Source organism: Lontra canadensis, unplaced genomic scaffold (genome assembly GCF_010015895.1).
Source record: "Lontra canadensis isolate GAN:19392208 unplaced genomic scaffold, GSC_riverotter_1.0 scaffold59, whole genome shotgun sequence".
Classification (NCBI taxonomy): Eukaryota; Metazoa; Chordata; class Mammalia; order Carnivora; family Mustelidae; genus Lontra; species Lontra canadensis.
The window spans coordinates 8,682,497-8,697,578 of NW_022631053.1; the positions used below are offsets into that span (position 1 = coordinate 8,682,497).

The following is a 15,082-nucleotide window of genomic DNA, read 5'->3' on the forward strand; positions in this document are numbered from 1 at the left end:
GTGTGTGGGGAAAATGTTCTTAATTAAATGAACTTAAATATTTAAATGTGTTTACATGCACATTTAAATAAATTTAAATAAATATTCTAACTTATCAACAGGTCTAGCCTCTTCAATAAATCAATGATATGAAAAAGGCAGAGATTGAAAGACCCTAAGGAACGTATCTCCGATATGTGTTTTCTTCCCCACACCACCAAACAATTACCTAAATTCTGACACTCTCCACCTGAAGATAGCATCAGACCATGGGTTAAGGGCTTGGTTCCACAAGACAGGCCCCAGCAAGTCTAGGCTGTCACTCAAGCTTCTGACTGACTGGCTATAAATCAAAGGTTCCCACCACCCTCTCCTTGGTCAATTAATTTGCTAGAGTGGCTCACAGAACTCAGAGGAACGTTTACTTACAGTTACCAGTTTATTATAAAGGGGATTATAAAGGATACAGATGAATAGCCAGAAGAAGAGGGTCAAAGGCAAGGTATGTGCGAAGAGGCACAGGGCTTGGATGCCCTCTCTTCATGAAGGCATCTCTCTCCCCACACCTGCTAGTCTCTCCCCTCTCTCCACACACCTGCACAAGCTCACCAACCTGAAGCTCTCCAACCCCACCCTCTGGGTTTCTACATTAGCTTCCTTACTTAGACAGGATTGATTGATCACAGGCCGCTGGCAACTGATTCAATCTTCCTTCCCACCTCCTTCGAAGTCAGAGGGCAGGACTGAAAGCTTCAGCCCTCTAATCTCCCTGTGGGTTTCCGCTGCAACCAGCCCTCACCCTGGGGTTACCCAGGGGCTTTCCAGAAGTCCCCTCATCAACATAACAAAATGCACCTTTCTTATCTCCTCATTTAGGAAGTTACCAGAGTTGCAGGAGCTCTTGCCTGGAACTGAGGAAGATCGAACATATTTCTTATTATAAAATCACAATATCACAACCACCATTAGCAGTATATGGTATCTGCATCCCAACTTGGACCAACCAGCTTTTTTTTAAAGGACATATTTATCAAAAATAGAAAGGTTGAGCATGGAATAAGCATTAAATTACTTTTAATTTAATTTACAGAAATTACTTTTAATTTTATGAAGTGTGATGTTATCTTGGCTTTGTCATGCCTTTTAAAAAAGCATTCTAATTTAAAAAAAAATCCATTATAGGCTTTTGGGATGGAAAAGGCTGAGTCCCCATCAATCCAGAAAAAAATTCCCTTCAATGGTCCAAAAGAAAGCTTATTGGGGAGATGGATTAAAAGTGGCTATTCAACAAAACCAAAATGTCAGCCAACAATTCAGCTACCAAACTCTTAGTTTTGGCACATCACTAAGAAACATTCCAATATCTAGATTAAAGATCTACTCAGAATCCTGTCCACTAAATTCAGATCACTGTACACCTATGAACCGAAAGGTCGTGCCAGTAGCCATGACAATACAAACACGTGATTCTCACAAGAGAAAAACTGAGCTTCTCACAAGACCCCTAAATGTGAACCGAAGCAGAAACCAGAAATAGACATGGTGGGCCAAAGCTTACAGAACTGCAGCCAAAGCCAAAATTACGGGGCTTGCCTCTGAGAACCCCAGAGGAATGTGGCGATTACCGTGCAGCCTTCTACACTTAGGGAATTGTAATGTAAGAAACTGGTTTATTCCAACATCAGAACCACGGTTGTCCAAGATAATCACAATCTTGAAGGGTGCTTCTACAACTTGCTAAAATGTGTTTATACACATGACACTGTGTTTGAAATCGGTGATCTGCAACTTGGTTTACATTAGGAAGGAAAGACCTAACGTTTTTATATTTAAATATTAAAAAGTCAGGTATGTGGTATTTATGATACATTGTGTTGTGGGTTTTGTTTTGTTTTTGTTTTTGTTTTTTGGCAGAACCAGCAACTCACTGGAACATAATACTCAGATATTTCTTTTAAAAATGAGTTTTGTGAATCAGATCGAGTGATCTGACTTTTGCATCTTATCTGGATTACTTCACAATTAGATGCCCAATTTAACTATGAGGAATCTGAGGTCAAAGGGATAGAACTGCTGTTGAGTTTTTTGGGGGTTTTTTTGTTTTTGTTTTTTTAAGGAAAGACTTAAGAAAGTATGCATTTGCTGAAAGAGAAGAAACAAGATGTATTACCCAGATGTTTTATCAAATTAAAGACACCGACTGCAGCTTGAGAGGATTTGCGAGAGAAAATATAGAACTATTTATAGTTTTAGTTATTCTGTCGGTAATGGAAACTAATAGATTCACTGCTTAATGTCAACACAAAGGAGAAACTGTAAATTTGAGTGAATAAAAACAGAAATGGCTTTACTGAAACATCATCTAGGTAGAACAAAGCTGCAGCTGTTGCTCTCATGACCTACTGTAGTACTGGGAAGCAAATGATTTATGATGCTAATATGATCATTACACTTCCACTACCGAAGGGCTCCCGTTACTGTTTGATATTCTCATTTCTGGTAATCTAACACAGCTGAAAAAGTTCATTTCTCAGCAAAAACAGTCAAAATCAAGGTGACGCTTTGAGGGCTTTTTATGAAAAACAGCAGAATCGGGGGGAAAAACCTTCTAATAAGGCAAAAATGTTAACTTTTTACCTTACATAAATCATTTTTCATTTACCATTTTGAAATGTATTTTCAGTATTGTCAACATGCCTCGCTTTACACAACGAAAGTACCACTTTGAATGGCTTCATGATAAGGTCATTTAATTTCAGCTGTTGGTATATAAAAGTATATTTTGTGATCTCTGTGTTATCTGTTCATCAAAAAGCTGACTAGAGACCCGAAAAATAGTTATTGTAATATGATGACCAAATTTTGGCCTTCACCTATTGGTGGAATTTTTGTATGGATTTACAAAGAAAGCACAATGGAAAGTCAGGTTCGACGAACATTCACTGCCCGGTTTTTATTTTACACAGTCATTGTGTCATTAGGCCCTGAGGATACCAAGAAGAACCAGGCAAGCAAGTCTCCCTCTTCTTGAGAAAAAGAAATTGAGACACGATGAACGTTAATTTTAAGCTCATTAGTAACTGCCAGGCTACAAAGACTTACAGAAAACTGAAGGAATACTTTGGAAAGCACTGTACACATATCTATCGATTTGGTTTATGTAGGTAAAAGTCAAACAATTGAGGTTCTGGGTCAAAAGAAACCCACTAAAATTCTACTTTTCCAAAATTTAATAATTAATCACATAACAATTAGTTAAAAGTAAAAGAAAAGCACGTTTTAAAAACTATCAAGGTAGGGCACCTGGGTGGCTCAGTGGGTTAAAGCCTTCGGCTCAGGTCATGATCTCAGGCTCCTGGGATCGAACCCCACATCGGGCTCTCTGCTCAGCAGGGAGCCTGCTTCCCCGCCCCTGCCCCTGCCTACTTGTGATCTCTGTCAAATAAATTAATAAAATCTTAAAAAAAAAAAAAAAGAGTCTTATTCTAAAAACAAACCAAAAAACTATCAAGGTAGGTAAGTATAATAAGATTAAAGGAATCCAGTCATTGGTGGTATTAGTTCTGACTGACTTGCCAGAACAAAAGGAAGGGGCCCAATATCTAGAGGCCTCTTCACTTTAATGGGTTCATAACAACACAGTGGAAAGCTCACCAGAGAGTTGCAATTCATATGCTTATTCGTCTATCAATTAGAAGAAATGGAATAACTAACACTTATTTTCAGACCGTAAAATAGATCACCTCTAGAGCAAAGCAAATTTGAGACTTATTTAAAGTGGGTGATAAAAGGATCCATTATCTATAATTTTATAACTTAGCCAATCTATTATCCATCGGAAAACATAAAAAGACCTTTCAGGAAATTCATGAGTAAAAAAAAAAAAAACAAAGTGCCTGATAAGTAGTGCCCTAGCAATAAAAGTAATCAGAATTAAGCACTCACACTTTATCAAACAGCACCAGCATGGAAGTGGGTGGGTCCAACTGACATATTTATTACGGTGATTGGTTGTCACTGAAATGATCAGACTCCTAGTGACCACATGAGAGACAGCAGGTAAAAATAGATGAACCTGGTGCAAAGGGCACTGGGCATGGATTAAAGGGATTGACTGAGTTCAAGTCCTGATTCTGCAACTTTAGCAGCATGATCCCAGGCAATAACTTAGTCTCAGTTTATTTATCTGAAGTTGTTAATAAAATTACTTTCCCTTGTTATCTCACAGGGCTGTGTGAAGGGTACAAATGACAACTCAAAAGCATGTTGTAAAACAATACAGCACTATACAAATTAGTTCATGTACACAGGCCCAGTGATATGAAAAACTATAAACGGAAATTTCCTGAGTGTGTTATTTTATGCTTGGCACTTCTAAATTTCTGATCTTAATACTATTTTTATCTTTGTTTTCACAGATGATGAAAATTTCAGGTTATCAGTTGCCTGAAGCCAACCACCAAAAGTGACACAATGAGAATCTGAAGTTGTCCAATTCCAGAATTGGACATATTTTTGAATACACTGATTTGTCTCCTCAGCTGCTATGAATAATTCCAAGGGGTCCCCCTATGGCTAAATGTAAGTTGATAAGGAATCAAGATAGCATTGTACATACAAGTCAAATAAATATTAACCAACAACCTATTTTTTTTTAAGATTTTATTTATTTATTTGACAGAGAGAGATCACAAGTAGGCAGAGAGGCAGGCAGAGAGAGGGGGGAAGCAGGCTCCCCGCCAAGCAGAGAGCCTAATGTGGGGCTCAATCCCAGGACCCTGAGATCGTGACCTGAGCTGAAGGCAGAGGCTTGACCCACTGAGCCACCCAGGCGCCCCTAACCAACAACCTATCTTGAAAATCAAATGATAGAACGGTATAGTAAATATACCAGCACCACTAGAAGAACTAATGGAAAACCTCCACAAGATAAGTAAACAGATACAACATTCTGGCTAATGGTTAAAGACACGGAGCTAGGTGATAGGAGTACAAACATCAAGATAAGAAAGTACAGAAACTGCCTTCAGGAATGTCACGACCTAGTGAACTTTTGTACAAGTAAAGAGGTATCAGAAGGGCACCTGGGTGGCTCAGTGGGTTGAGGCCTCTGCCTTCAGCTTGGGTCGTGATCCCAGGGTCCTGGGATCGAGCCCTGCATCAGGCTTTCTGCTCCATGGGGAGCCTGCTTCCCCTCTCTCTCTTTGCCTGCCTCTCTGCTTACTTGTGATATCTCTGTCAAATTTAAACAAAAAAAAAAAAAAAAAAAGGAGGTATCAGAGGAATGGCCCATTCATGTTGGAAACGAGGATGTATTTGCATAACCAGATTGGGGAGGATGTCTAATGATTTGCTAGGCAGTCCTGCACCTGAAATTCTTCTCCCCTTTGACCAGAAGTCTCTGAAAACTGGTCTCAGCATGCACTGGATATTTGACCTGAATGCTAGCACCCACCCATCACAATTCTTAAAGTAACTGCACACTTGGGCTGCCATTTCCTACCACTTCACACTTCCCAGGTATTACGTGGGTCCACTTAGTCTCACTACCCACATCTTCTACAAGTGAGCCTTCCCAACAGGGCCTGCATCACTGTGTGACAGGTACATTTGGGTCCTCAGGTTCCAGTATCTCTTTCTCTGGCCTCAGTTTAATAGGACCTATTGTATTTTGGTGACAAGTAGGGGAAAATCTATTTCTCTTATTATCCATAGCTTGTAAGCCTGCAGATTATAGACCTTGTCATATTAAATGAGATTCTAAAATGAGGCCAAAGAGTCATCATAAATGAAAAGAAAGTTAAAAATGAAACATAAAACACAAAGACAGGACAGTTTCTTTCAAGGCTGAGATGGCTGTGTTTTACCACCCAGGGCAGTGGACTTGAATTGTAAGACCTCTACACAGTTTAATTCTGTGGCTTCAGGCACACCATTCAACCCCTGAATCTGTTTCCTCATCAATAAAGTGCAGATGATAATGCCTACATCAAAAGGTCATTGTGGACAATAAATTAACTGACACACAGATTAAAGTGACTTGAAAAGTGTTAAGTACTATATAAATATTGGCTATTATTATTTTTTTACTTTAATAAAGTCTGGCATTCTTAATCTTGTTAGGCACCAAGTTTTCCTCCTAACTTTTCACCTTGACTCTTCTTTTTCATAAAATAAATTCAAGTGTAAAAAAAAAAAAAAAAAAAAAAAAACCACAACATTAACTCAGCAAATATTTTTCAATGACCTCAATGTCCTATGCACTGTTGACTACTACTTGCAATGAAAAGAGACATGACTCAGGAAATGTTTCCTCATTTTTCTGAAAGTGAACGGTTGATTTTTTTTTTTTTTTAACCCCAGCTTGTTACTGGCAATAATGGTAATATTTAAATGGAAAAAAAAAAAGTGACATCATCCTCTAATCATTTCTGGAATGCAATTTCAAATTCAGATTGATGGTTTCTATTAGAATTCTGTGATTCCCATCTTAAGGCAAAAATGTGCTCTCTTTCACTCTCTCGTATGTGCTCTTTCTCTCAGATAATTCTGGAAGTGGAAGAAATAGCTGAAGGGGAAAGAAAAAGGGACAAAGGCAAAAATGTCATTATGAAGATGTCAAGTTTGTTAGGGTAAGGAAATTTTTGACTCATGTCTGAAACTCAGCACTATCCATCAGGCAATTTAGAAAATTAATAAATATTCTCCCTAAATTATGGTAAAAACTGCCTTGTTTCAAACTTTCTCCGTTGCCTTGCCATTTTTGATCAATATATTGTAATCACATTGATTCAACTACCTAAGCCAGAGCTGGGGTCATTCTTCACTTTTCCCTTTCCTTACTTGACGTTTGGTCAGTTACCAAGTTTTAACCTTTTTGTTTTTATTTTTTTAAGATTTTATTTATTTGAGAGAGAGCGAAAGCATGCACGCAAGTAGTGCCGGGTGCATGGTGGGGTGCAGAGAGAGAGAAAGGGAAAAGCAGAATCCCTGCTCAGCAGGGACCCCAATGTGGGGCTCGACCCCAGGACCCCAGGATCATGACCTGAACCGAAGGCAGACACTTAACCAACTGGGCCACCCAGGCACCCCATTCTTTTTATTTTTAAACTCCTCCTAAGTACATTTTACCTGAAATGTGCATCCCTTCACTGCCCCCCACACACACATTCTACCCTTTCTTTAAATTTTTATTCCAATGCCACCAATGTACACCATTTATGGACCAAGTCAGTTTACTTGCTCAACTCCATGCTCCTATAGCACTTTCCATTGTCTAGTAAAACCTGTCAGGTCACTAAAGGTGCCCAAAATCTCAACTTGCATTATTAGTTATCAAAATAGAGTATTTTTCAGTTGGTCTTCTAGAGTGTGGAAGAGAAATAAAGAGGAGTGATTATTATACATAAATTTTCAGCTTTACACTGAACAGAGGCCCACATAATCACATGGTAGTTGCTCTCTCACAACAGGCCACCACCACAGAAGATAAAATTTGGGGGAAATATAGGTTTCCATCCCCCTCACTGCACTGTATGGTCCTGATTCATTCTTCTTCTCCGCTGGTCCATGAGCTCTTGGGAGGAAAAGCCATTATCTAATTCTACTTCGTTTCCTCAGAATTTGAAACAATACCTAATATGTTACAGAGTATCCATAAGTGAGTGAACCAAAAATGGGATGAATTATAAGCTCCGCCATTCTAGCGCTCTTCAATTTTCAGAATGTAGTCTGATTACTTACATAATGACCCCAGAGTTTTTATGGTTCCAGAAACATCCTGCATTGGGCCACAGTGAAGTATGTTCACACTCAAGGCAGGCTAACAATACAGTGCTCCTCCAAGATAATAGTCTTCCAATATTTTGACAGTATTTATGAAAAGGAGGATCTCTCCCTTTCCTCTGCACTGACCACTGCTCCAGCAATGTATCAAACAGAACACGCTCCTTCCCACAGCACAACAGAGTTCCACAGAGGAACAAAAGAGGGACCGTTCAGTGAGTCACTTGGGCGTCTCACCCTTCCAGCCCCACCCCAGTGGCAACTCTAAGGACTTCTTCGATCCCCCAGTAGCAATATAATCCCTGAGAAGAGCTCTGGTAAACACAATTTTCTTCATCTCGTTATATTTCTGTGCTGTTTAGAGTGGTTTTAGCTCCTCTTACGCACTACCTCTCCCTATTCCCGCAACCGTCCCCTGATAATTCCGCTCCAAAAATATACCTGGAAGTTAAACACGTCTGTTTTTGAAGAGCTGGGAACAATGATCCCATTATTCATTTGCACATCCCAACCAGTTAGCTAATGCTTTTACAGAAAAGCCGACTGTATCTCTCACACTTCTCAGATTCCAACTGAATTCACCAGTTCCTTTCACCATCTTCAAAGTATTTTATTGTACTACCCTATGTAAAACATAAAAACTTCCATTTTAACAATTTTTCAGTGTACAATCTGGTGGCATTAATTCTGTTCACAATATTATGCAACCATCACCACTGTTTCTAAAACTTTTTGTTAATCACATCAAAGACTCTGTAACCACTAGGCAGTAACTTCCCATTTCCCCCTCCCCACAGGCCATAATAATGTCCAATCTACTTTCTGTCTCTATGAATTTGCCTCTTCTAGAGATATTTCATGTGAGTGGAATCATACAACATTTGACCTTTTGTTTCTGGCTTATTTCTCTTGGCAGAATGATGTCAAGGTTCATTCATGTCGCAGCACGTGTCAGAACTTTATCCCTTTCTATCACTGAATATTGCACTGTGTGTGTGTGTGTGTGTGTGTGTGTGTGTGTGTAACAAACCACATTTTATTTATCATTCACTCATCCTTGATGGACACTTGGGTTTCTTCTACCTTTTGGCTGCTGTGAATAATACTGCAATGAACAATGGCATACAACTATCTGTTTGAGTCTCTGTTTTCAATTCCTCTGTGTATATACCTGGTAGTGGAATTGCTGAGTCATTTAGTAATTTAATGTTTAGCTTTCTGACGAACCAGCAAACCATTTTCCACAATGGCTGCACCATTTCACATTCTCATCTACTCTACTGTGGTTGCTGGGCATGCTTTTTTGTCATATCTTAGAATCCATTGCCAAATCCAAGGCCTAAGATTTACCCCTGTTTTCTTCTGAGAGTTTTAAGGCTTTAACTCTTATGGTTAAATTGTTGATCCATTTTGAGTTAATTTTTTTGTATCAGATACAACGTTCAGTCCAATTTCATTCTTTTTACATGTGGAAATCCAGTTGTCACAACATCGTTAGTCAAAAAGATCCTTCTTTCCTCACTGAGTGTACTTGGCACCCTTCTCAAAAATCCATTGGCCATAGATGTACATTTTTATTTCTCGACTCTGGAGTCTATCCTACTGGTCTATGTTTATCCATATGTTAGTACCATACTGTTTTGATTACTACAGCAGCTTTGTAGTAAGTTTCAAAATCAGGAAATGTGAGCCCTCCAACTTTGTTCTTCTTTTTCTAAGTTGTTTTGGCTATTCAAGGCTCCTTATAATTCGGCATGAATTTGAGTCAGCTTTTCCATTTCTGCAACCTTTACCATTTTAAAAAATAAGTTTTTAAAAATTCGGATTTAATAGCATTGATAATAATCAATCATGTAAATGAAGAGTGACTTTATTTGATTTTACCAATTTGGTGTTGTTTTTTAAAGCTTGGCTAAGACCATTTATGTTCTATAAAGGACAAGTGGTATTAATTATAGAAATATGTTGCAACAATATCTTGGAAAGCTATTACTATCACTTTACAGTTCAACTGGCCCAGGCCTCCCAGGACCCTCAGGGTCCTGAGTTTGCAGTTGGCTATAGCTCAGCTGAAACCCGGTCCTAGTCACTGACCTGTCAGTCCCCAGATTATAGTGATTATACAGTGTCCTGGGGATGAAAGAAGACACCACCCTTAAATTTCTATTGTCTTTAAACTCAAAACACATTGAGTTGTTACTCCTTGCTCACCCTACCCAAGTAGACCTGATTTCAAAATGAGTTTTTGAACCCTATGAGGGATGAGAACATAGAAATGCAAGAAAAAAAAAAATATATATATATATACACACACACATATATAGACCCACAGTCCCTTACCCTTATCTGAAATCTTTGATGCCAAAACCTTTGTGTTTCAGAATTTAAAAAAAAAACAACTGGGGGGGGTGAGGTGAGGAGGATAGGTGAGCCTGGTGGTGGGTATTAAGGGCAGCACGTATTGCACGAAGCACTGGGTGTTATATGGAAACAATGAATCATGAAACACCACATTAAAAAGGGGGGGGGCTTTGATATACAAAAAATAAAAATAAAAAATAAAAACATTATTTCAAAAAAAGAAGAAAATAGCTTTTATGTATATAGTATACATTACTATGTACCCTCAGTGGGGTCTGGGGCAACATCCCTTAATCAAATGAAGTCAGTTTTATAGCCAAAAATATGAACACTCACTCTAAGTGGGATAAGTAAGATATATAAATAGCCTCATGCTGGCTGAGGTCAGGTTTCTCCACCAAATGAGTTCGGATCTGTCAGGTGTTTTTTGGTTTGTTTTTGTCTTTGAGTATAGTTGACATACAGTGCTATGATCTGTCAGGTTTTATAACCAAATGAATTACCAAAAAAATTCCTTTTAGCACTTTTGAGATTTTTGAATTCTAAGTAAGGAAGTGTGAAAGTTTAACTACTAAGAATGTATTTAGCACACAAAACAGAAGATCTCAAAACCCAATTACACAGTTTGTCATATATACACAGAGCAAAAGGCTCGCAATTGCCTTTGAATTGAAGACTAGGAAGGATCTCTTAGGTTGTCATCATCACTCATCATCTCACATGTTCAGTGTTTGCCAAATCAGTATTTTCCCCAGTAACCAGCTACAAACAAACTCAGAAAGTGAGCCATAAATTTGCATAAAAGAAAAACCAGAATTTACATGCCATTTTTAATGATCATATTGACAGAAAATAATTACTAATACCTAATAGAAGCAAAGGAGCAGGGAGACATACAGATTTTGCTAGTGTCGGGTTGTACGAATTTGTGGTTGGCAATTTGGAAAAATGTAGCAAAAGCTTTAAACTCGTCATATTCTTTAATCTATTATAATTCTATTTCTAGGAAACAATTCTTGCTTAAGTCACTGAGGACATGGCTACAGATAATACATAATGCAATTATTTAAATAATTTTGTAGAAGAATATTCATCACACAGAATTTTAACAATGTACTTCAATGTGAAAAAGTAAAACTGCATATAGTATATGCCCCAAAGAACTGAGAGCAGGAACTCAAACAAATATCTGTATATACACCTGTTCATAGCATCATTATTCACAACAGCCAACAGGTGGGAGCAAACCACGTACCCAACTGCAGATGAACGGATACACAAAATATACAATGCAATATTCTCAAACATGCTCTAACATGGATGAATCCTAAGGACTGCATGCTAACTGAAATAAAGCTGGTCACAAAAGGATAACTACTCTATGATTCCACTTATCTGAGATCCCTAGAGGAGTCAAGTTCAGAGACAGAAAATACAACAGTGGTCGTCAGAAGCTGAGAGGAGGGAAGAATGGGGAGTGACTATTTAATGGGTGCAGAGTTTCGGTTCTGTAAGAAGAAAAACTTCCGGAGATGGGTGGTGGGGACAATTGCACAACATTGTAAATGTACTTAATGCCACTGAACTGTACATTCAAAAAGGGGTTACAAGTAAGTTTTAGGCAATGTGTATTCTACCACTGTGAAAACAAAATGTCGTTCTGCTAATGATTGTGGACAAAGCTGCCCCAGGTAGCAGGCACTGGGGGTCCCAAGACAGAGGAGCATAAACAAGATATATACTATGCCTTACCCTCCTTAGCTGGAGAGCTCTCTAAAGGGTTGAGTCCATAACCACTCTGTGGTGGAGGTGTAGAGGGCTTTTGTGGTGCTAGGGCTCTTATCTCCTTGCCTAGATTTTAAATCTCCCTTTTGTCATGAGCCGTTTCCAAAAAACTGTAGAGTATACAAAACTAGCAAACAAACAAAAACCCTATATATACTATATAATCTAAATTTGTATGGGGTAAAAATAAATTGAACCTGAAGATAATGGGTGATGGAATGTCAGGTGTTTTCATTTTCTTTTTAGTATCTGTCTACGTTTTCCAATTTTCTACAGTGAACATGTACAAAACATGAATATGTTAAGAAAGTGTCTCAATCTTAACTACAAGCCAAGTTCTTGATTCCACTCTCCACTATGCCCCCCTCCCCTGCCAAAAAGACTTTCTATACACCACCCCCGTCTTCCCCATCTCATGGGGAAGTGGCCCCCAAATCCACCAAATTAATCAGATCAAAATTACTGGAGTCCTCCCTGGCTCCTTTCCCTCATACCCCTGCATTTAACTCCTCAATAAATCCTATCAGCTGAATTTCCAAAGCCTACCCAGATTTTAGTTTAAGCTACCAGTTAAATAATGGACCCAGAAAGTAGCTACTTCTCACCACTTCCATAGTGCCTACAGAAGACCAGCTACCAATTAAGGAGTCCTTATATTTCAATGCTTGTTTTATAGCTAAGTTCTTTTTATATAGAATTCATCCTCTGTTCATCCTCACAACAGCCCTATAGGGTAAAAATTAAGTATTATAGTTACCTTCATATCACTGATGAAGAGGCACAGAGAAATCAAGTGTTTTGTCCAAGACCACACAGCTAATGAGCAGGAGAATCAGAATTTGAACTTAGGAGACCAGAGGCGAGGCTTATAGCCATATATTACACTGCCCCTTGGCCTTAGTTAGCTTGCTCTCTCCCGTTATTCAAGTCTCTGTTCAAAATGCATGCCCCAGAGAGGCTGTCCTTGAAATCCCAAGAGTAGAGCCACTGTTCTCTATCACCTTGCCCTGCTCTACTTTCCTTTAGGACTTAATAATAACTTCATTATTATATATTAAGTGAGTTCCACGACGGAGTTTGATGAATCCCAAGCACCTAGAACAGTACCTGGGATGTGCTAGGGCCTCCATAATTATCTCAATGACTTACCAAATGGATGCATAACTTCTCTAAGGCTGGCTGCTGAGTCAGACCTGAATTCAAATCCCAGACCTACCACTTCCTCACTACGTGAATTGGGGCCATTTATTCAACCTTTTATGCCTCCAAGTCTACACCTGAAAAATGAGAATGATAGTACTTCCTCCTGGGGTTGTTCTAAAGACGAAATGAGTTGTGCCATGTGAAATGTTTAGCGCATTACCTGCACACAGTAAACACTAAATGAATATTAACAACAAGTATTACACAAGGAGGGAGAAAATGATGTATTTGAACCTTCATGAAATTCTTTTCATTTTTTTAAAAAGACTTACAGCCTTCCAAGTATGTCAAGAAATAAGAATGCTGACAGCACTTTATTCAATGTTCTAGTAACTCAAAAATTAGGAAACTATCTGTAAATTCAATCTGATACTTAAAAGAGATCACAAAGAGAACTCAAGACATGTAAATTCCATTTTTATGCATTCTCTACTGTATTATCTCAGTATTTCTAAGTCACGCATATTACTTAAATTTTGAATGTATGCATATATTTTTTAAGCTACCAGTTAAATAACAGACCAAGAGGACAAAAATTCCTTCCATGTGGATTAGTTTTAACAGTTTAGGATTTTATTTTAGGTGAAACAGAACTGAATGCCTATATGGTTAAGGTGGTTTAAATTCTTATGTGGTCACTGCATCTTCGTGCTGCCTGTGCTCAGCAGAAACACGACAGAGTCAAGGGGTACTCTAGCCGCAAAACCTCATCCTCTTCCCTTTCACCCTCTAGAGCCCAGGGAGCTTGGCGGAAGTGGCCACCCAGACCCCAAGCCCCTGTCCAAGCCCCTGTCATTCCCTTGTGCGGAAGTGATGGCCAGAGCTAAGGCCATCCTAAGTGCTGAGAATGCAAGGGAATGTGCTCTGAACGAGTGGCTGTTTGAGGGAAACTCACACCCTGCGTGGAGAGACAGGAGTTGAGGCAAGAAGCATCCTTCGGGATACACAACTGCCTCTCCAGGAGGTCCCAGGGATTGAACCCAGGCCCTCTGATCCACAGAAAAAGTAACCAAGTCTGGTGTCTCTTTCTTTCCTTACACTTAGATTCTGTAACTTGAAATACTAGCTCATTTGCCAGCTGGTAAGAACCTCCCACTACTCTCCCCAGTAGATGAGGCGGGGCATGGCAATAGGGGTGGGGAGGCAGGCAGCCCGCCCACACAGGAACATTCCAGTCCTAATTTGGGAGCTCTTTATGTAATGCATTAGAAGGGTTTCTTTGAGAATCCCATCAGGGACTTCAGTCATGTGATTATCTTCCAGCTGGCCAGATGCAGCAAGACAGGTTCAAGTACTTTTACTCCAGAAAATACCACAAAGTGGTTATTTGAGATGTTAAAAATAAGCAGATCATCCAAATATAGCTAAATCACCTAGAGATGCAAGGTATTTAAATTCTCTCAAAATATGCATTTAACATGCTAATTACAGAAATACTAATACAAATGACACTTAAAGCTGATTGCCTTTCCCTAGGGAGTAATAATCCTGAGGCCTGTTCCAGAATCAAATGTCTTAAATTACTGGTCCTTTGTGAGTTCATCTCATGCCTGCTTTGTCCTTGTCCTTCCTTCCTGTGTACCAAATTTATATAAGCAGCGGGCTTTCGCACAAAATAATATCAACCATTTCTGTAGCATGCAATATGAACTCAGTCCTACGGGTCTTCGAGATATAAAAACGTCCATTTTAAGATATTTATATACAGAAGTTTTAGGTAAGAAAAATCATACAAGGGACGCCTGGGTGGCTCAGTTGGTTGGACGACTGCCTTCGGCTCAGGTCATGATCCCGGAGTCCCGGGATCGAGTCCCACATCGGGCTCCCGGCTCCGTGGGGAGTCTGCTTCTCCCTCTGACCTTCTCCTCGCTCATGCTCTCTCTCACTGTCTCTCTCTCAAATAAATAAATAAAAATCTTTAAAAAATAATAATAATAAAAAAATCATACAAGTGACCATCCAGGAAGGA

At 39.1% G+C, this 15,082-nt stretch overlaps 1 protein-coding gene across 3 annotated transcripts in view; it reads right to left on the reverse strand.

The window, feature by feature from the left end:
• The window catches only part of ANO6 (anoctamin 6), a 182,849-nt gene that overhangs the window by 110,219 nt on the left and 57,548 nt on the right, over window positions 1-15,082 (reverse strand). The window lies entirely within an intron of this gene.